We start from the raw sequence: 23,783 nt of genomic DNA, 5'->3' as shown, positions 1-23,783 counted from the left end.
GTTTTGATGCATGAGACCGGGTCATAGTGATGGGTGATTTGAATGCAAAGGTGAGTAATGTGGCAGTTGAGGGAATAATTGGTATACATGGGGTGTTCAGTGTTGTAAATGGAAATGGTGAAGAGCTTGTAGATTTATGTGCTGAAAAAGGACTGATGATTGGGAATACCTGGTTTAAAAAGCGAGATATACATAAGTATACTTATGTAAGTAGGAGAGATGGCCAGAGAGCGTTATTGGATTACGTGTTAATTGACAGGCGTGCGAAAGAGAGACTTTTGGATGTTAATGTGCTGAGAGGTGCAACTGGAGGGATGTCTGATCATTATCTTGTGGAGGCTAAGGTGAAGATTTGTATGGGTTTTCAGAAAAGAAGAGTGAATGTTGGGGTGAAGAGGGTGGTGAGAGTAAGTGAGCTTGAGAAGGAGACCTGTGTGAGGAAGTACCAGGAGAGACTTAGTACAGAATGGAAAAAGGTGAGAACAATGGAAGTAAGGGGAGTGGGGGAGGAATGGGATGTATTTAGGGAATCAGTGATGGATTGCGCAAAAGATGCTTGTGGCATGAGAAGAGTGGGAGGTGGGTTGATTAGAAAGGGTAGTGAGTGGTGGGATGAAGAAGTAAGAGTATTAGTGAAAGAGAAGAGAGAGGCATTTGGACGATTTTTGCAGGGAAAAAATGCAATTGAGTGGGAGATGTATAAAAGAAAGAGACAGGAGGTCAAGAGAAAGGTGCAAGAGGTGAAAAAAAGGGCAAATGAGAGTTGGGGTGAGAGAGTATCATTAGATTTTAGGGAGAATAAAAAGATGTTCTGGAAGGAGGTAAATAAAGTGCGTAAGACAAGGGAGCAAATGGGAACTTCAGTGAAGGGCGCAAATGGGGAGGTGATAACAAGTAGTGGTGATGTGAGAAGGAGATGGAGTGAGTATTTTGAAGGTTTGTTGAATGTGTTTGATGATAGAGTGGCAGATATAGGGTGTTTTGGTCGAGGTGGTGTGCAAAGTGAGAGGGTTAGGGAAAATGATTTGGTAAACAGAGAAGAGGTAGTGAAAGCTTTGCGGAAGATGAAAGCCGGCAAGGCAGCAGGTTTGGATGGTATTGCAGTGGAATTGATTAAAAAAGGGGGTGACTGTATTGTTGACTGGTTGGTAAGGTTATTTAATGTATGTATGACTCATGGTGAGGTGCCTGAGGATTGGCGGAATGCGTGCATAGTGCCATTGTACAAAGGCAAAGGGGATAAGAGTGAGTGCTCAAATTACAGAGGTATAAGTTTGTTGAGTATTCCTGGTAAATTATATGGGAGGGTATTGATTGAGAGGGTGAAGGCATGTACAGAGCATCAGATTGGGGAAGAGCAGTGTGGTTTCAGAAGTGGTAGAGGATGTGTGGATCAGGTGTTTGCTTTGAAGAATGTATGTGAGAAATACTTAGAAAAGCAAATGGATTTGTATGTAGCATTTATGGATCTGGAGAAGGCATATGATAGAGTTGATAGAGATGCTCTGTGGAAGGTATTAAGAATATATGGTGTGGGAGGAAAGTTGTTAGAAGCAGTGAAAAGTTTTTATCGAGGATGTAAGGCATGTGTACGTGTAGGAAGAGAGGAAAGTGATTGGTTCTCAGTGAATGTAGGTTTGCGGCAGGGGTGTGTGATGTCTCCATGGTTGTTTAATTTGTTTATGGATGGGGTTGTTAGGGAGGTAAATGCAAGAGTTTTGGAAAGAGGGGCAAGTATGAAGTCTGTTGGGGATGAGAGAGCTTGGGAAGTGAGTCAGTTGTTGTTCGCTGATGATACAGCGCTGGTGGCTGATTCATGTGAGAAACTGCAGAAGCTGGTGACTGAGTTTGGAAAAGTGTGTGGAAGAAGAAAGTTAAGAGTAAATGTGAATAAGAGCAAGGTTATTAGGTACAGTAGGGTTGAGGGTCAAGTCAATTGGGAGGTGAGTTTGAATGGAGAAAAACTGGAGGAAGTGAAGTGTTTTAGATATCTGGGAGTGGATCTGGCAGCGGATGGAACCATGGAAGCGGAAGTGGATCATAGGGTGGGGGAGGGGGCGAAAATCGAGGGGGCCTTGAAGAATGTGTGGAAGTCGAGAACATTATCTCGGAAAGCAAAAATGGGTTTGTTTGAAGGAATAGTGGTTCCAACAATGTTGTGTGGTTGCGAGGCGTGGGCTATGGATAGAGTCGTGTGCAGGAGGATGGATGTGCTGGAAATGAGATGTTTGAGGACAATGTGTGGTGTGAGGTGGTTTGATCGAGTGAGTAACGTAAGGGTAAGAGAGATGTGTGGAAATAAAAAGAGCGTGGTTGAGAGAGCAGAAGAGGGTGTTTTGAAGTGGTTTGGGCACATGGAGAGGATGAGTGAGGAAAGATTGACCAAGAGGATATATGTGTCGGAGGTGGAGGGAACAAGGAGAAGAGGGAGACCAAATTGGAGGTGGAAAGATGGAGTGAAAAAGATTTTGTGTGATCGGGGCCTGAACATGCAGGAGGGTGAAAGGAGGGCAAGGAATAGAGTAAATTGGAGCGATGTGGTATACCGGGGTTGACGTGCTGTCAGTGGATTGAATCAAGGCATGTGAAGCGTCTGGGGTAAACCATGGAAAGCTGTGTAGGTATGTATATTTGCGTGTATGGACGTATGTATATACATGTGTATGGGGGGGGTTGGGCCATTTCTTTCGTCTGTTTCCTTGCGCTACCTCGCAAACGCGGGAGACAGCGACAAAGTATAATAATATATAATAATAATGTATGTAAGTAGGAGAGATGGCCAGAGAGTGTTATTGGATTACATGTTAATTGATAGGCGTGCGAAGGAGAGACTTTTAGATTTTAATGTGCTGAGAGGTGCAACTGGAGGGATTTCTGATCATTATCTTGTGGAGGCGAAGGTAAAGATTAGTAGAGGTTTTCAGAAAAGAAGATAGAATGTTGGGGTGAAAAGAGTGGTAAGAGTAAGTGAGCTTGGGAAGGAGACTTGTGTGAGGAAGTACCAGGAGAGACTGAGTACAGAATGGAAAAAGGTAAGAACAAAGGACATAAGGGGAGTGGGGTAGGAATGGGATATATTTAGGGAAGTAGTGATGGCTTACGCAAAAGATGCTTGTGGCATTAGAAGTGTGGAAGGTGGGCAGATTAGAAAGGGCAGTGAGTGATGGGATGAAGAAGTAAGATTATTAGTGAAAGAGAAGAGAGAGGCATTTGGACGATTTTTGCAGGGAAATAATGCAAATGATTGGGAGATGTATAAAGGGAAGAGGCAGGAGGTCAAGAGAAAGGTGCAAGAGATGAAAAAGAGGGAAAATGAGAGTTGGGGTGAGAGAGTATCATTAAATTTTAGGGAGGATAAAAAGATGCTTTGGAGGGAGGTAAATAAAGTGTGTAAGATAAGGGAACAAATGGGAACTTCAGTGAAGGGGGCTAATGGGGAGGTGATAAGAAGTGGTGATGTGAGAAGATTGCGTGAGTATTTTGAAGGTTTGTTGAATGTGTTTGATGATAGAGTGGCAGATATAGGGTGTTATGGTCGAGGTGGTGTGCAAAGTGAGAATGATTTGGTAAACAGAGAAGAGGTAGTAAAAGCTTTGCAGAAGATGAAAGCCAACAAGGCAGCAGGTTTGGATGGTATTGCAGTGGAATTTCTTAAAAAAAGGGGTGACTGTATTGTTGACTGGTTGGTAAGGTTATTTAATGTATGTATGACTCGTGGTGAGGTGCCTGAGGATTGGCAGAATGTTTGCATAGTGCCATAGTACAAAGGCAAAGGGGATAAAAGTGAGTGCTCAAATTGCAAAGGTATAAGTTTGTTGAGTATTCCTAGTAAATTATATGGGAGGGTATTGATTGAGAGGGTGAAGGCATGTACAGAGCATCAGATTGGGGAAGAGGCAGTGTGGTTTCAGAAGTGGTAGATGATGTGTGGATCAGGTGTTTGCTTTGAAGAATGTATGTGAGAAATACTTATAAAAGCAAATGGATTTGTATGTAGCATTTATGGTACTGGAGAAGGCATATGATAGAGTTGATAGAGATGCTCTGTGGAAGGTATTAAGAATATATGGTGTGAGAGGCAAGTTGTTAGAAGCAGTGAAAAGTTTTTATCGAGGATGTAAGGCATGTATACGTGTAGGAAGAGAGGAAAGTGATTGGTTCTCAGTGAATGTAGGTTTGCGGCAGGAGTGCATGATGTCTCCATGGTTGTTTAATTTGTTTATGGATGGAGTTGTTTGGGAGGTGAATGCAAGAGTTTTGGAAAGAGGGGCAAGTATGCAGTCTGTTGTGGATGAGAGAGCTTGGGAAGCGAGTCAGTTGTTGTTCGCTGATGATACAGCGCTGGTGGCTGATTCATGTGAGAAACTGCAGAAGCTGGTGACTGAGTTTGGTAAAGTGTGTGAAAGAAGAAAGCTGAGAGTAACTGTGAATAAAAGCAAGATTATTAGGTACAGTAGGGTTGAGGGTCAAGTCAATTGGGAGGTAAGTTTGAATGGAGAAAAACTGGAGGAAGTGAAGTGTTTTAGATATCTGTGAGTCGATGGAACCATGGAAGCGGAAGTGAATCATAGGGTGGGGGAGTAGGCAAAAGTTCTGGGAGAGTTGAAGAATGTGTGGAAGTTGAGAACATTATCTCAGAAAGCAAAAATGGGTATGTTTGAAGGAATAGTGGTTCCAACAATGTTTTATGGTTGCGAGGCATGGGCTATAGATGGAGTTGTGCGGAGGAAGGTGGATGTGCTGGAAATAGATGTTTGAGGACAATATGTGGTGTGAGGTGGTTTGATCGAGTAAGTAGTAATAGGGTAAGAGAGATGTATGGTAATAAAAAGAGTGTGGTTGAGAGAGCAGAAGAGGGTGTTTTGAAATTTTTTGGTCACATGAAGAGAATGAGTGAATGAGTGAGGAAAGATTGACCAAGGGGATATATGTGTCAGAGGTGGAGGGAACGAGGAGAAGTGGGAGACCAAATTGGAGGTGGAAGGATGGAGTGAAAAAGATTTTGAGTGATCAGGGGCCTGAACATGCAGGAGGGTGAAATGCGTGTAAGGAATAGAGTGAATTGGAATGATGTGGTATACCGGGGTTGACATGCTGTCAGTGGATTGAACCAGGGCATGTGAAGCATCTGGGGTAAACCTTGGAAAGTTGTGTGGGGCCTGGATGTGGAAAGGGAGGTGTGGTTTCAGTGCATTATTACATGACAGCTAGTGACTGAGTGTGAATGAATGTGGCCTTTGCTGTCTTTTCCTAGCGCTACCGCACATAGATGAGGGGGGAGGGGGTTGTTATTTCATGTGTGGCGGGGTGGCGATGGGAATGAATAAACACAGACAGTATGAGTTATGTACATATGTATATGTCTGTGTGTGTATATATATGTATATGTTGAGATGTATAGGTATGTATATTTGCATGTGTGGACGTGTATGTATATACATGTGTATGTGGGTGGGTTAGGCCATTCTTTCTTCTGTTTCCTTGCGTTACCTCGCTAACGTGGGAGACAGTGACAAAGCAAAATAATTTATGAATACATGAATATTTTTTTTCATACATATTTGCCATTTCCCCTGTCTGCAAGGTAGCATTAAGAACAGAGGACTGAGCCTTAGAGGGAATATCCTCACTTGGCCCCCTTCTTTGTTCCTTTTTTGTGGAAAAGTAAAAAATGGGTGATTTTTTCATGCTTAACATTTTCAGCATAGCAAGGTAGTGCCAAGAGCAGATAAAGAATGGTCTCGTTCACTCACATCCACTCCCAAGTTGTCATGTACAATGCACTGAAACTAAAGCCCCCTGTCCACAGCCAAGCCTCACAGACCTCTCTATGGTTTCTCCTGACCACTTTTTATACCCTGTTTCATCTTTTGGACAGCATGGCACCTCTTGTATACCACATAGCTCCAATTCACTATGTCCCATATATGCCTCTCATCCTCCTATATGTTCATATTCAGATCTCTGAAAACATGATTCATTCCATCCTTCCATATCCAATATGGTCTCCCCTCTGTTGTTCTCTCCACTTCTGATATGCACACCCTTTTAGTCAGCCTCCTCTTACTCATTTTCTTCATATGCCCATACCATTTCAACTCATTGTGTACAGCTCTCTCAACCATACTCTTCTATCACGCGTATTTCTTACACCTCTCTCTTACCCTTTTGTCACTCTATCAAACACTTCACACCACATATTGCCCTTAAACATTTCATTTCTAACACATCCACATTCCTCCTCGCATCCTTATTTATAATCCACATATATAGAAACGTGGAGTGAGTATTTTGAAGGACTGTTGAATGTATGTGATAGCGTGGCAGATGTAGAGTATTTTGGTCAGGATATTATGCGAGGTATGAGGATCATGGGGAATAGTTTCGGGAAGAGAGATGAGGTGGTGAAGGCCTTCTATAAGATGAAATATGGCTGGAATGGATGGTATCGCAATTGAATTTCTAAAGGAAGGGAGTAACTGTGTTTTTGATTAGTTATTATTTTCACCTTATGTATTGATCATGGTTATGTGCTTGAGGAATGATGGAATGCATGTAAAGTGCCATTGCATAATTGCATAGGGGACAGAGGTAAATGTTCAGACTGCTGAGGTATAAGTTTGTCGAATGTGCTGGGTAAGTTGCATGGGAGAGTAGTGACTGAGTGGGTGAAGGCATGTACAAAGCATCAGATTGGCGAGTAGCAGTGTGGTTTCAGAAGTGGGAGGGGATGCATGGATTAGGTGTTTACTTTAGTGAATGTGTGTGAGATATACATAAGGAAACAGATGGGTTTGTATGTGGCATTTATGGATCTAGAGAAAGTTTATGATAGGGATAATAAAGATGCATTAGGGTGGTTTTGAGAATGCATGCTTTGGGAGAAAGGCTGCTAGAAGAAGTGAGAAGTTTTCATCATGAGTGTAAGGCATATGTACAAGTAAGAAGTGAAGGAAAAGTGAATGGTTCAAGTGAAGGTTGGCCTGCAGCAGGGGTGTGAGATGTCACCATGTTTTTTTTTTAATTTATTTATGGATGGGGTAGCAAGGAAGATAAATCCAAGAGTCTTGGTGGGAGAAGCAAGATGCAGTCTGCAGGGGATGACGGTGCCTGGCAGGTGAGTCTGTTGTTCTTTGCTGACAACACAGCACTGGTGCCAGATTCAAGTAAGAATTTGCAGATGAAGACTGAATTTGGAAGAGTGTGTGAAATGAGAGAATTGAGAGTTAATGTGAATAGAAACAAGGTAATAGGTTTAGCAGAGTGGAGGGACAGGATACACAATTTGAATGTGAGTTTGAATGGAGACAATTTGGAGGGAGTGATATTTTAGATACCTGGGAGTGGACTTGGTAGCAAATGGAACTGTGAAAGTGGAATAGAGTTGTAGGGTGGGTGAGGGGGATGATGTTCTGGGAGCAGTGAAGAATACGTGGAAAGAGGTCATTATCAGAGGGTAAAAATGGGTTTGTTTGTAAGGTAACAATGTTGTATTAATGTGAGGCATGGACAATAGATGAGCATGTGCAAGTTTTGGAAATGAAATGTTTGAGGACTTTATGTGTTGTGAATTGGTTTGATTAAATGAGTAATAAAAGGGTAAGAGAGAGTGTGGTTGAAAGAGTTAAGAAAGGTGTGCAGAAATGGTTTGGACATAAGGAGAGAATGTGTATGTGAAGGTGACAAAGAAGATAAAGGGACATCTTTATTTACATAACAGTTAGGCTCTTGAAAAAGGTTTTTTAAATCAAATAATGTAAGTTATGGCGATTAGGGGTTTAATTTTTGATAAGACAGTGCTGCATAGTACACCAGAGAAGAGCTACAGTATACACGTTCCAGGAAATACAAAATACCATAATATATGTATGCTCCATTCTCTCCAAAATGGAACTTCGCAAGTACAAAGTTTTGAGGTATTGATTAATGTTCCATTCATGGCGTTTTCCTTGATCTTCTTTAATGTATGAATAGTACATAAAGTAGAGTCACTAAGTCCAAGGTCACACTTAATATCTGCAGTTTGTTTGTGTCTCTCATCATATTTAAGCGCATCCATTTAAACCTCATTCAAGATAGCATTACACTTCTTAGCACCACTGGTGCCAGGAAAACTTGTGGCATGATGCAAGGGGCAAAACATGTGCAATGTAGAGTATGCTGCAACACAAAATATCATAGCATTCCATCACTTTAGACTGTATCCGTACCATGCATATAGATGCTTCTCACACGACATTGGCAATGCCACACCACTGCACTGCCTTCCCAGTTATGGTCAAGTTATTCTAAATGCAAACCAACGTAATTTAAAGAATGTGTAAATGGATCCTGTGTGGTATTCAAAAAATGTTGTAGATCAAATATGCATAACTCGAGAGTTCCCTTGGAGGGGACAAGGAGAAGGGGGAAACCAGATTGGATATGGAAGGATAGAATGAAAAAGATTTTGAGTGATGGGGGCCTGAACTTTTAGGAGGATGAAAGCTGTTTACGGCATAGAGTGAATTAGAGCAATGTGGTATACATGGCATAATGTGTAGTCACTGAACAGAACCAGGGCATGTCATGCAGCCAGGGGAGCTGGTTTTGGTTAGGGGCTGTGGTTTCAGTGCATTTCCCATGACAGCTAGAGATTGGATGTGAGCAACTGCAGTCTTTGTATGTTCCTGATATCAAAGTGGGAAATGGTGAATAAGTATGTAAATATATACTCATGCAGTGGCCACCAATGAAGTAGGCACAAAGGGGCTGCAGCACAACCATCTAGGATGAACATGAAATAAAACCATAAAAACTATGTATTAATCACCAACAAGTACTTTATTGGTTTCCCTTTCCTCTTTATACACTTCTTGAAATGGCATGGAACTGAATCAGCAAGGTTCTGAAGCCATTTATGATCCATCTTTACCCAAATTTCATGAATGGCCATGTCCAGATTAAGTAGTGGCAGTGTATCCCTGTTGCATAATTTCACTCATATGTGCCCGCAAGTTTTCTATTATATTCAGATCCCATGAATTACTGGACCACTCACTGAAAAACCATTGCACAGTCCTTTTGCCAATTAATGACCAGTTTGGCATGTCGTAGAAGACGAGTAAATGGGCAGCAAGTGGGGGGCTGGAAATCTTCCCCTCTAGTTTTTGCTTTTACAAAAGAAGGAACAGAGAAGGGGGCCAAGGAAGTATTTTAGCTTTAAAGCTCAGTCTTCTGTTTCTAACCAAACCGTTCTCCCTTACCCTCTCACTTCTCGCACCACCCTGACCAAAATACCCTTCATCTGCCACTGGGTCATCAAACACATTCAACAAACCTTCAAACCACTCACTCCATCTCCTTGTCACTTCATCACTACCTGTTATCACTTTCCCCTTTGACAACTTCACTGATGCTCTCCCCTTTGACAACTTCACTGATGCTCCCATTTGTTTTCTTGTCTTACGTATGCTCTTTATTGTCTTCCAAAACTTCTTTTTATTCTCCCAAAAGTTTGATTGATACTCTCTCACCCCAGCTCTCATTTTTCAACCCTTGCACCTTCCTCTTGACCTCCTGCTACTTTCTTTTATACATCTCCCATTCACTTGCATTCCTTTCTTGTAAGTATTGTCCAAATGCCTGTCTTTTCTTATTCACTAACAACTTTACTTCTTCATCCTACCACTCACTTCCCTTTCTAATGTGCCCACCTCTCACCTTTCTCATGCCACATGCATCTTTTGGACATGCCATCCCTGCCTCCCTAGATACATCCCATTCCTCACCCACTTCCCTTATATCATTTGCTCTCACCTTAATATATATATATATATATATATATATATATATATATATATATATATATATATATATATATATATATATTTATATATATATATATATATATATATATATATATATATATATATATATATATATATATATATATATTTTTTTTTTTTTTTTTTTCTGCTTTGTCGCTGTCTCCCGCGTTTGCGAGGTAGCGCAAGGAAACAGACGAAAGAAATGGCCCAACCCACCCCCATACACATGTATATACATACGTCCACACACGCAAACATACATACCGACACAGCTTTCCATGGTTTACCCCAGACGCTTCACATGCCTTGATTCAATCCACTGACAGCACGTCAACCCCGGTATACCACATCGCTCCAATTCACTCTATTCCTTGCCCTCCTTTCACCCTCCTGCATGTTCAGGCCCCGATCACACAAAATCTTTTTCACTCCATCTTTCCACCTCCAATTTGGTCTCCCTCTTCTCCTCGTTCCCTCCACCTCCGACACATATATCCTCTTGGTCAATCTTTCCTCACTCATTCTCTCCATGTGCCCAAACCATTTCAAAACACCCTCTTCTGCTCTCTCAACCATGCTCTTTTTATTTGCACACATCTCTCTTACCCTTACGTTACTTACTCGATCAAACCACCTCACACCACACATTGTCCTCAAACATCTCATTTCCAGCACATCCATCCTCCTGCGCACAACTCTATCCATAGCCCACGCCTCGCAACCATACAGCATTGTTGGAACCACTATTCCTTCAAACATACCCATTTTTGCTTTCTGAGATAATGTTCTCGACTTCCACACATTCTTCAAGGCTCCCAGAATTTTCGCCCCCTCCCCCACCCTATGATCCACTTCCGCTTCCATGGTTCCATCCGCTGCCAGATCCACTCCCAGATATCTAAAACACTTCACTTCCTCCAGTTTTTCTCCATTCAAACTCGCCTCCCAATTGACTTGACCCTCAACCCTACTGTACCTAATAACCTTGCTCTTATTCACATTTACTCTTAACTTTCTTCTTTCACACACTTTGCAAACTCAGTCACCAGCTTCTGCAGTTTCTCACATGAATCAGCTACCAGCGCTGTATCATCAGCGAACAGCAACTGACTCACTTCCCAAGCTCTCTCATCCCCAACAGACTTCATACTTGCCCCTCATTCCAAAACTCTTGCATTCACCTCCCTAACAACCCCATCCATAAACAAATTAAACAACCATGGAGACATCACACACCCCTGCCGCAAACCTACATTCACTGAGAACCAATCACTTTCCTCTCTTCCTACACGTACACATGCCTTACATCCTCGATAAAAACTTTTCACTGCTTCTAACAACTTGCCTCCCACACCATATATTCTTAATACCTTCCACAGAGCATCTCTATCAACTCTATCATATGCCTTCTCCAGATCCATAAATGCTACATACAAATCCATTTGCTTTTCTAAGTATTTCTCACATACATTCTTCAAAGCAAACACCTGATCCACACATCCTCTACCACTTCTGAAACCACACTGCTCTTCCCCAATCTGATGCTCTGTACATGCCTTCACCCTCTCAATCAATACCCTCCCATATAATTTACAAGGAATACTCAACAAACTTATACCTCTGTAATTTGAGCACTCACTCTTATCCCCTTTGCCTTTTACAATGGCACTATGCACGCATTCCGCCAATCCTCAGGCACCTCACCATGAGTCATACATACATTAAATAACCTTACCAACCAGTCAACAATACAGTCGCCCCCTTTTTTAATAAATTCCACTGCAATACCATCCAAACCTGCTGCCTTGCCGGCTTTCATCTTCCGCAAAGCTTTTAGTACCTCTTCTCTGTTTACCAAATCATTTTCCCTAACCCTCTCACTTTGCACACCACCTCGACCAAAACACCCTATATCTGCCACTTTATCATCAAACACATTCAACAAACCTTCAAAATACTCACTCCATCTCCTTCTCACCTCACCACTACTTGTTATCACCTCCCCATTTGCGCCCTTCACTGAAGTTCCCATTTGCTCCCTTGTCTTACGCACTTTATTTACCTCCTTCCAGAACATCTTTTTATTCTCCCTAAAATTTAATGATACTCTCTCACCCCAACTCTCATTTGCCCTTTTTTTCACCTCTTGCACCTTTCTCTTGACCTCCTGTCTCTTTCTTTTATACGTCTCCCACTCAATTGCATTTTTTCCCTGCAAAAATCGTCCAAATGCCTCTCTCTTCTCTTTCACTAATACTCTTACTTCTTCATCCCACCACTCACTACCCTTTCTAATCAACCCAACTCCCACTCTTCTCATGCCACAAGCATCTTTTGCGCAATCCATCACTGATTCCCTAAATACATCCCATTCCTCCCCCACTCCCCTTACTTCCATATATATATAATAAATATGATATAATAATATATATATATATATATATATATATATATATATATATATATATATATATATATATATTTTTTTTTTTTTTTTTTTGCTTTGTCGCTGTCTCCCGCGTTTGCGAGGTAGCGCAAGGAAACAGACGAAAGAAATGGCCCAACCCACCCCCATACACATGTATATACATACATCCACACACGCAAATATACATACCTACACGGCTTTCCATGGTTTACCCCAGACGCTTCACATGCCCTGATTCAATCCACTGACAGCACGTCAACCCCGGTATACCACATCGATCCAATTCACTCTATTCCTTGCCCTCCTTTCACCCTCCTGCATGTTCAGGCCCCGATCACACAAAATCTTTTTCATTCCATCTTTCCACCTCCAATTTGGTCTCCCACTTCTCCTCGTTCCCTCCACCTCCGACTCATATATCCTCTTTGTCAATCTCTCCTCACTCATTCTCTCCATGTGCCCAAACCATTTCAAAACACCCTCTTCTGCTCTCTCAACCACACTCTTTTTATTTCCACACATCTCTCTTACCCTTACGTTACTTACTCGATCAAACCACCTCACACCACACATTTTCCTCAAACATCTCATTTCCAGTACATCCATCCTCCTGCGCACAACTCTATCCATAGCCCACGCCTCGCAACCATACAACATTGTTGGAACCACTATTCCTTCAAACATACCCATTTTTGCTTTCCGAGATAATGTTCTCGACTTCCACACATTCTTCAAGGCTCCCAGGCTTTTCGCCCCCTCCCCCACCCTATGATCCACTTCCGCTTCCATGGTTCCATCCGCTGCCAGATCCACTCCCAGATATCTAAAACACTTTACTTCCTCCAGTTTTTCTCCATTCAAACTTACCTCCCAGTTGACTTGACCCTCAACCATACTGTACCTAATAACCTTGCTCTTATTCACATTTACTCTTAACTTTCTTCTTTCACACACTTTACCAAACTCAGTCACCAGCTTCTGCAGTTTCTCACATGAATCAGCCACCAGCGCTGTATCATCAGCGAACAACAACTGACTCACTTCCCAAGCTCTCTCATCCCCAACAGACTTCATACTTGCCCCTCTTTCCAAAACTCTTGCATTCACCTCCCTAACAACCCCATCCATAAACAAATTAAACAACCATGGAGACATCACACACCCCTGCCGCAAACCTACATTCACTGAGAACCAATCACTTTCCTCTCTTCCTACACATACACATGCCTTACATCCTCGATAAAAACTTTTCAATGCCTCTAACAACTTGCTTCCCACACCATATATTTTTAATACCTTCCACAGAGCATCTCTATCAACTCTATCAAATGCCTTCTCCAGATCCATAAATGCTACATACAAATCCATAAGCGGGTTTGGGAGTTTGGGAAAAGTGTTGGGGAAAGAAAAAAGTTAAGATTTAAATTGTAATAAGAGAAAGGGTTTTGGGTTTCATTTAGGGTTGAGGGTCAAGTAAATTTGGGAGGTGAGTTTGAAGGGGAAAAAACTGGAGGAAGTAAAGTGTTTTAGTATCGGGGAAGTGGTTCGGGCAGCGGAGGGAAACCCAGGAAGCGGAAGTGGATATAGGGTGGGGGGAGGGGGCCAAAAAAATTTTTGGGAGCCTTAAAAAAGGGTGGGGAAAGTCGGGGAACATTTTTTCCCGGAAAGAAAAAAATTGGGTATTTTTTAAAGGGAAATAGTGGTTCCAACAATGTTGTTGGTTGCGAGGCGTGGGCTATGGTTGGTTGTGCGGGGAGGTTTATGTCCCTGGAAATGAGATGTTTGAGGAAAATTTTGTGGTGTGAGGTGGTTTGATCGAGTAAGTAACGTAAGGGTAAGAGAGTGTGTGGAAATAAAAAAGCGTGGTTGAGAGGGGGCAAAAAGAGGGTGTTTTGAAATGGTTTGGTAAATTGGAAGAAGAGTGGGGGAAAGTTTTGCCCAAGAGGATATATGTGTCGGAGGTGGGGGGAAACCCAGGAAAAGGGGGAGACCAAATTGGAGGGGGAAAAAGATGGGGGGAAAAAGATTTTGTGTGATCGGGGCCTGAACATGCAGGAGGGTAAAAGGAGGGAAAAGGAATAGAGTGAATTGGGGGCGATTTGGTATACAGGGGTTGACGTGTTTGTCAGTGGATTGAATAAAGGGCAGTGAAGCTTTTCTGGGGAAAACCCATGGAAAGCTGTGTAGGTATGTATATTTTTCGTGTTTTGGCGTTTTGTTAAAGTACATGTGTATGGGGGGGGTTGGGCCATTTCTTTCGTCTGTTTCCTTGCGCTACCTCGCAAACGCGGGAGGGCAGCGACAAAGAAAAAAAAAAAAAAAAAAAAAAAAAAAATTTTTTATATATTTAATATTATATATTATATTTTATATATATTTTATATATTTTATATTATCCCTGGGGATAGGGGTTAAAAAATCTTCCCCATGATTCCCCTGCGGGGGGTCGGGGGGAAAGGTTTTTACCCAAAAGGGAAAAAGGGGGGAGGGGGGGCTAAACCTCCCCCCTTTTTTTTTCCGGGGGGGGTTTTTTCCCGGGGTTTTTCCAAAAAAGAAGGGAAAGGGGGAGGGGGGCCAGGGATGGGGGGGGGGTAATTCCAAAAAAAAAAAAGGCCCAAGGGGCCAAAGTTGATGGAGAGAGATGGGTGATTATTGGTGCATATGCACCTGGGCATGAGAAGAAAGATCATGAGAGGCAAGTGTCTTGGGAGCAGCTGAATGAGTGTGTTAGTGGTTTTGATGCACGAGACTGGGTTATAGTGATGGGTGATTTGAATGCAAAGGTGAGTAATGTGGCAGTTGAGGGAATGATTGGTATACATGTGGTGTTCAGTGTTGTAAATGGATATGGTGAAGAGCTTGTAGATTTATGTGCTGAAAAAGGATTGGTGGTTGGGAATACCTGATTTAAAAAGCGAGATATACATAAGTATACGTATGTAAGTAGGAGAGATGGCCAGAGAGCGTTATTGGATTACGTGTTAATTGACAGGCGCGTGAAAGAGAGACTTTTGGATGTTAATGTGCTGAGAGGTGCAACTGGAGGGATGTCTGATGATTATCTTGTGGAGGCTAAGGTGAAGATTTGTATGGGTTTTCAGAAAAGAAGTGTGAATGTTGGGGTGAAGAGGGTTGTGAGAGTAAGTGAGCTTGGGAAGGAGACTTGTGTGAGGAAGTACCAGGAGAGACTGAGTACAGAATGGAAAAAGGTGAGAACAATGGAAGTAAGGGGAGTGGATGAGGAATTGGATGTATTTAAGGAATCGGTGATGGATTGCGCAAAAGATGCTTGTGGCATGAGAAGCGTGGGAGGTGGGTTGTTTAGAAAGGGTAGTGATTGGTGGGATGAAGAAGTAAGATTATCAGTGAAAGAGAAGAGAGAGGCATTTGGACGATTTTTGCAGGGAAAAAATGCAATTGAGTGGGAGATGTATAAAAGAAAGAGACAGGAGGTCAAGAGAAAGGTGTGAGAGGTGAAAAGGAGGGCAAATGAGAGTTGGGGTGAGAGAGTATCATTAAATTTTAGGGAGAATAAAAAGATGTTCTGGAAGGATGTAAATAAAGTGTGTAAGACAAGGGAGCAAATGGGAACTTCAGTGAAGGGCACTAATGGGGAGGTGATAACAAGTAGTGGTGATGTGAGGAGATGGAGTGAGTATTTTGAAGGTTTGTTGAATGTGTTAGATGATAGAGTGGCAGATATAGGGTGTCATGGTCGAGTAGGTGTGCAAAGTGAGAGGGTTGGGGAAAATGATTTGGTAAACAGAGAAGAGGTAGTAAAAGCTTTGCGGAAGATGAAAGCCGGCAAGGCAGCAGGTTTGGATGGTATTGCAGTGGAATTGATTAAAAAAGGGGGTGACTGTATTATTGACTGGTTGGTAAGGTTATTTAATGTATGTATGACTCATGGTGAGGTGCCTGAGGATTGGCGGAATGCGTGCATAGTGCCATTGTACAAAGGCAAAGGGGATAAGAGTGAGTGCTCAAATTACAGAGGTATAAGTTTGTTGAGTATTCCTGGTAAATTATATGTGAGGGTATTGATTGAGAGGGTGAAGGCATGTACAGAGCATCAGATTGGGGAAGAGCAGTGTGGTTTCAGAAGTGGTAGAGGATGTGTGGATCAGGTGTTTGCTTTGAAGAATGTATGTGAGAAATACTTAGAAAAGCAAATGGATTTGTATGTAGCATTTATGGATCTGGAGAAGGCATATGATAGAGTTGATAGAGATGCTCTGTGGAAGGTACTAAGAATATATGGTGTGGGAGGCAAGTTGTTAGAAGCAGTGAAAAGTTTTTATCGAGGATGTAAGGCATGTGTACGTGTAGGAAGAGAGGAAAGTGATAGGTTCTCGATGAATGTTGGTTTGCGGCAGGGGTGTGTGATGTCTCCATGGTTGTTTAATTTGTTTATGGATGGGGTTGTTAGGGAGGTGAATGCAAGAGTTTTGGAAAGAGGGGCAAGTATGAAGTCTGTTGGGGATGAGAGAGCTTGGAAAGTGAGTCAGTTGTTGTTCGCTGATGATACAGCGCTGGTGGCTGATTCATGTGAGAAACTGCAGAAGCTGATGAGTGAGTTTGGTAAAGTGTGTGAAAGAAGAAAGTTAAGAGTAAATGTGAATAAGAGCAAGGTTATTAGGTACAGTATGGTTGAGGGTCAAGTCAATTGGGAGGTAAGTTTGAATGGAGCAAAACTGGAGGAAGTAAAGTGTTTTAGATATCTGGGAGTGGATTTGGCAGCGGATGGAACCTTGGAAGCGGAAGCTGAATCATAGGGTGGGGGAGGGGGCGAAAATTCGGGTAGCTTTGAAGGATGTGTGGTAGTCGAGAACATTATCTTGCAAAGCAAAAATGGGTATGTTTGAAGGAATAGTGGTTCCAAATCTGTTGTATGGTTGCAAGGCATGGGCTATAGATAGAGTTGTGCGGAGGAGGGTGGATGTGCTGGAAATGAGATGTTTGAGGTCAATATGTGGTGTGAGGTGGTTTGAACGAGTAAGTAATAATAGGGTAAGAGGCATGTGTGGTAATAAAAAGAGTGTGGTTGAGAGAACAGAAGAGTGTGTTTTGAAATGGTTTGGTCACATTGAGAGAATGAGTGAGGAAAGATTGACCAAGAGGATATATGTGTCAGAGGTGGAGGGAGGTGGAGAAGTGGGAGACCAAATTGGAGGTGGAAAGATGGAGTGAAAAAGATTTTGAGTGATCGGGGCCTGAACATGCAGGAGGGTGAAAGGCGTGCAAGGAATAGAGTGAATTGGAACGATGTGGTATACCGGGGTCGACGTGCTGGCAATGGATTGAACCAGGGCGTGTAAAGCATCTGGGGTAAACCATGGAAAGTTGTGTGGGGCCTGGATGTGGAAAGGGAGCTGTGGTTTCAGTGCATTATACATGACAGCTAGGGACTGTTTGAACGAATGTGGCCTCTGTTGTCTTTTCCTAGCACTACCTTGCGCACATGCTGGGGGAGGGGGTTGTTATTTCACATGTGGCGGGGCGGCGATGGGAATGAATAAAGGCAGACAGCATGAATTATGTTCATGTGTATATTATATGTCTGTGTGTGTGTATATATATATATATATATGTATACGTTGAGATGTATAGGTATGTCGATTTGCGTTTGTGGACCTGTGTGTATATACGTGTGTATGTAGAAGGGTTGGGCCATTCTTTCATCTGTTTCCTTGCACTACCTCGCTAATGCTGGAGACAGTGACAAAATATGATAAATAGATAAAGATAAATGCATGCTTAAACATATCTGTTGGGCTCTACCTTCAACTGCTGTAATTAGTAAATCATTCCATATGTTGATAAATCTGTTGAAGAAAAAGTATTTCATCTCATTTATGATATAACATTTGCCCATAAGTTTGTAACCATTACTACAAGTAAAATCAGGAAGTCAATAGATCGAGATTATTAAAAGCTTTGATAAATTTGAATGCCTCTTTCTAAACTGAATAGATTATCGCTTGGTCATCTCTCATAGGATTTGTTTCTCAGTCCAGAAATCATCTTGGTAGTTTGTCTCTATCCAATCTTTGTATCTTTCCTCAATTAGGGTGACCAAAACTGTTCTGTATTAAAGATAGGGATGCTTGAGTGACTTGTAAAAGGTGAGGATAATTTCCCTGGGCTCATATTTGATAGTCTCACCCATAGATACAAAAATTTTGATCCCCTTTTTAACTGCTGCTGTGCACTGTTTACTTAGCTTTAGATCACCAGAGATTTTACACCCATCTTTTTCCTTGTTTACCTTTTGCAGTTCAACGGGATTCATGATGTTAAAATTCTTATGCTGCCTATGAGCCCAGTCCATCAGTTTGTTTACATCCTTTTGAAGATGCTGATCTGCAATTTCTGTTGTAGATTTATCTTTTGCAAAATTTTGATATCTTAGAATGCAGCCCACTCATTATCATTAATATTTATGAGAGAGAACCTGTTCCAAGACTGATCCCTGTGGTATGCCACTTGCTGCTTTTAACAATTCTTAGGCTTATTATTAATCAGCTTTTAACCATTCTAAGGCTTAATGTTTATCACAATTCTTTGTTTACAGCCAGTAAACCAATTTTCAAACCACTGAAGTACAACTCCATCTGTACCATGTGACTTAACTTTAGTAAGTAACCTTCGATGTGGAAGTTTATGCTTTTTGGAAGTCTAGAAAGATGACATCAACTGCTTTACTTTCATCATACATGTTAATTACATCATTAAAGGAGTCAAGCAGATTTGTCAGGCATGGATGATTTTGTCAAAAACCATGCTGAGTTATTAAGTGATGGTCCTCTGAATGGTTTACAATCTCATTCCAAATGAGTTTCCTAAACATTGATGTTAAGATGAAAATGGGTGTAGAAACTGAAGTTCTTTATGGAACGGGGACATTAGTGATCCCAGTGAGGCATGCACTGCTTTTGGTAAAAAGACTAATTACATACTTTACAAATGATGCAGTAAGTTTTATTTTTCATATAGTTTTTCTACACATATCTGTTCATTAAGTTCTTAAACTAATGCACAAACTGATAGACATTTAGGTATTTTTGTATTCACAAAAATTAGAGTAACAATTGGTAGTGGATGGAAGAACTAATGAGATGGGGAAAGAGGTGAGACAAAGAAGCCAGCTCAGATGGCAAAACTTGAATTACACTCAATAGATGGGATTGTATATCTTATTTTTGTATGTATATTTTTCTGCAGAGTTCTTATCAGTAGGATTTTACCAAACTCGGGACTTACAATAATTAAGATTCACATCATTAGAAAACAACAGTGAAGAAGACTTGCTGAAGAGCATCATGCCTTATGCCCAGTTCATTCTCTTGAGAAAATTCATTAAGATTATCAGAGAATATTAAAAGGAACACCTTTCTCTTCATCTAGAAAGCTTGAAACTCCCTGAGAAAGAAACATCATGTCCTCAATTAAGATTTGTATTTTTTTGGCCATATCTGGCCTGTATGATATAGTTGATGTCAAAAAAGCCGCTTTCTCTCTGGCCTTATTGAGAAATATTTCCTTGGAAAAGATGATGACTATTCTTGTAACATGATTGTGAAATGAAGCCTCACTCATGACGTTCAGGATCAATTGTACATGGCAGTGAATTTGCCACCTGAAATATAAGGCACAGAGTGGCTTAAAATGCTGCAAGACACAGCATAACCTTTGATGGATTTGTGTTTTTTCCCCACTTTTCACTTTGTTTCACTTCAGAAGTTTCTTTTTAACCCTCCTCCTCCATGAGGACAAACTGGCCCAGAAATAAGTGTGAGTTTTGAAGAACAAAAAATTGCTCCTCTTAAAGTTTGTCTCTTGTGAGCAGATTGTCAGGTTAATGGCTACCACAGCCAATTAAGATAGCTTTATACATTAGGCAAAACAAGTTATGGGAAAAGGAAAGGTGGTTGAGAGACGTGACATTCATGCACAAATCAAACAATGAGTGCTACATGCTAGACCTGCCATCATGGCAAAATTTCATTAAATTTTAGGTATGTAGGGACCCTACCTCCCTTTTTCTTTTGAAAAAAATTAAACTGGCATAATTACTATCAAATTACAGAGGTATAAGTTTGTTAGTATTCCTGGTAAATTATATGGGAGGGTATTGATTGAGAGGGTGAAGGCATGTACAGAGCATCAGATTGGGGAAGAGCAGTGTGGTTTCAGAAGTGGTAGAGGATGTGTGGATCAGGTGTTTGCTTTGAAGAATGTATGTGAGAAATACTTAGAAAAGCAAATGGATTTGTATGTAGCATTTATGGATCTGGAGAAGGCATATGATAGAGTTGATAGAGATGCTCTGTGGAAGGTATTAAGAATATATGGTGTGGGAGGAAAGTTGTTAGAAGCAGTGAAAAGTTTTTATCGAGGATGTAAGGCATATGTATGTGTAGGAAGAGAGGAAAGTGATTGGTTCTCAGTGAATGTAGGTTTGCGGCAGGGGTGTGTGATGTCTCCATGGTTGTTTAATTTGTTTATGGATGGAGTTGTTAGGGAGGTAAATGCAAAAGTTTTGGAAAGAGGGGCAAGTATGAAGTCTGTTGGGGATGAGAGAGCTTGGGAAGTGAGTCAGTTGTTGTTCGCTGATGATACAGCGCTGGTGGCTGATTCATGTGAGAAACTGCAGAAGCTGGTGACTGAGTTTGGAAAAGTGTGTGGAAGAAGAAAGTTAAGAGTAAATGTGAATAAGAGCAAGGTTATTAGGTACAGTAGGGTTGAGGGTCAAGTCAATTGGGAGGTGAGTTTGAATGGAGAAAAACTGGAGGAAGTGAAGTGTTTTAGATATCTGGGAGTGGATCTGGCAGCGGATGGAACCATGGAAGCGGAAGTGGATCATAGGGTGGGGGAGGGGGCGAAAATCCTGGGGGCCTTGAAAAATGTGTGGAAGTCGAGAACATTATCTCGGAAAGCAAAAATGGGTATGTTTGAAGGAATAGTGGTTCCAACAATGTTGTATGGTTGCGAGGCGTGGGCTATGGATAGAGTTGTGCGCAGGAGGATGGATGTGCTGGAAATGAGATGTTTGAGGACAATGTGTGGTGTGAGGTGGTTTGATCGAGTGAGTAACGTAAGGGTAAGAGAGATGTGTGGAAATAAAAAGAGCGTGGTTGAGAGAGCAGAAGAGGGTGTTTTGAAGTGGTTTGGGCACATGGAGAGGATGAGTGAGGAAAGATTGACCAAGAGGATATATGTGTCGGAGGTGGAGGGAACAAGGAGAAGAGGGAGACCAAATTGGAGGTGGAAAGATGGAGTGAAAAAGATTTTGTGTGATCGGTGCCTGAACATGCAGGAGGGTGAAAGGAGGGCAAGGAATAGAGTGAATTGGAGCGATGTGGTATACCGGGGTTGACGTGCTGTCAGTGGATTGAATCAAGGCATGTGAAGCGTCTGGGGTAAACCATGGAAAGCTGTGTAGGTATGTATATTTGCGTGTGTGGACGTATGTATATACATGTGTATGGGGGGGGGTTGGGCCATTTCTTTCGTCTGTTTCCTTGCGCTACCTCGCAAACGCGGGAGACAGCGACAAAGTATAATAAAAAAAAAAAAAATGAAAATTACTATCAGGATAATGTCCATGCTCCAAAACTTAAGAGGCAGGCAGCATAACAACCATTGGAACAATGACATCACTGCAGAGTGGTGATTGCTGATTGGCAGGAAGGTGGACCCAGACTGAGGTGTAGGCTGCTGTTACTGATTTGGTAGTTGATAAGGGTGACAAGTATTGACGTTACTAGAATGGAGGGGATTAAAAGTTTCTGACTCCTATGCTGAACAATGTCCTGAGTAGAAAAAGTTTTCCATTCTTCAAGATATCCCTTTTCTATCTTTTTTATAAATGTTATGTTTCTGTTAACCTTTTTAACTGTTTTTCATTCTTGAATTGTAATTACACAAGTATGAATCTTAAAAGTAGTAGGATGATTTTGTTGTGTGCTGCTTTCCAACAGAAAACTGAATAAATCATATAATTTCAGCCTTTCAGCCTTCTTTGGTGAGGAATTCCAGTTTGATATTCCACGAGAGTTTCGGTACCTCTCATTTTATCTGTATGATCGTGATCGACCAATGAAGACAGACAGAATTATGGGAAAGGTGTCGATCAAGAAGGATGACTTGCACAAATACCATAGCAAAGACCAATGGTTTCCCATCATGCCAGTGGATGCAGACTCTGAAGTCCAGGTGACATAACTGGGAATAGATTATAATGTTCTTGTTTGTAGCTACACTCAGAAAAACCTTGATTTTTTTATAAGTTAATATTTCCACCTGTTCTTGGCAGATTAACCCCAAAACTCTCTAGTGATTACATTTCTTCAGAAAATCACCCTTGCACACCTTTTATCTTTGTTTAACTACTTTGGGATCACCCTTGTACCTTCTTAATATATTTTGTTCTACACTTTTACATTTTCCACATTTTTTCCCTCTTGCTTTTCAGTTATCTCCATATTTGTTGTCTTTTTGTATGAATATTAAGTTTAGAATGTCCTAATCCTTTTCTGGTTTGAAATTGTTCACTTTACTGAATATCCCAACTTTATGTCTACCATCTTATTCATACAGGTGTAGCATGAATAGTCTCATGATATGAGAGTTCTACATTTAGTTTCATGATCCTATATAACTTGTTGTTCCCTTCATTTTGTTTTTATGTATGATAAATCCCTTTAACCAGTTGGATGCACTGTTGAATGCAGTCAAGTGAATTTCCAAAAATGTCAAATTTTAACTTTTCTTTGAGGCCACAGAAAATATTGCCATCATTGCAGGTATTTGATGACACCCTTAAAGAATTTTAAATGAATGGCACATCAAATGTACTGCCATCTTTGTATACAAAAGAGGGTTTGACAGTGGCAGCAAACACCCACCCCATGCCACCATACTGATGTGCACAGAGATTTCTTCTATAATTTTGTTATGTAAATATTTAAGTTATCTGTTCTGTAAACATGTTTTCTTTTTATGTAACACCATAAGCATATTGATGATTTACCATAAGACATTGGTTTTTCTTTCATGCCACCCATTATAGGGAAGATTCATATAAGTTGCACTCCTTTGACCCAGGTGGATGTCTTTTCTTTCTGCCTCACCCACATGTGGACTGCTGGCATTCTATCCACAAACATGCAATCTTTTCTTGTCACACATAACACTTGACAAACAGTTGACTCGCACAACTCATTTTCCTTACTCTAGATTTTTTTTTTGCACTGAGTGCTATGCACTAGCCTTGCCTTTTGTTAAAGTGGTAGGATCAGTAGATAGAAGTAGTAGGTAGAAACAGTAGGTAGAAGTAGTAGTTAGGAACATTAGCTGGGAGTAATAAGTAGAGTTAGTATGTTGGAACTTTAGGTAGACACATTAGTTAATAGTAATTGATGGGAACATTAGGTAGGAGCCTTTAAAAACTCTGCGTTAGAGTTGCCCTCTGCCAGTGGCCTGTTAAGGTTGAGGCACTAAAGGCTAAGAAGCAGCACTTGAGTTCACCAGTTATGGAGACT

The 23,783-nt window shown here is 41.3% G+C and overlaps 1 protein-coding gene across 10 annotated transcripts in view; it reads left to right on the top strand.

Moving 5' to 3' along the window:
- LOC139761795 (uncharacterized) overlaps nucleotides 1-23,251 on the top strand; it is a 256,120-nt gene extending 232,869 nt beyond the window's left edge. For 6 of the 10 annotated variants that reach the window (XR_011715620.1, XR_011715622.1, XR_011715621.1 and 3 more), the window contains one exon: nucleotides 22,248-23,251. The gene's annotated coding sequence lies outside the window, so the exon portion shown is untranslated. The remainder of the gene's footprint in view (nucleotides 1-22,247) is intronic. The other 4 variants (XR_011715624.1, XR_011715616.1, XR_011715618.1 and 1 more) reach the window with 4 other exon arrangements.
- Nucleotides 23,252-23,783: the final 532 nt, after the last annotated feature.

The sequence above is a fragment of the Panulirus ornatus genome, chromosome 3 (assembly GCF_036320965.1).
Source record: "Panulirus ornatus isolate Po-2019 chromosome 3, ASM3632096v1, whole genome shotgun sequence".
NCBI classification, from domain to species: domain Eukaryota; kingdom Metazoa; phylum Arthropoda; class Malacostraca; order Decapoda; family Palinuridae; genus Panulirus; species Panulirus ornatus.
The sequence above is the reverse complement of the archived record's forward strand: the minus strand, read 5'-3'. Positions and strand labels throughout refer to the sequence as shown.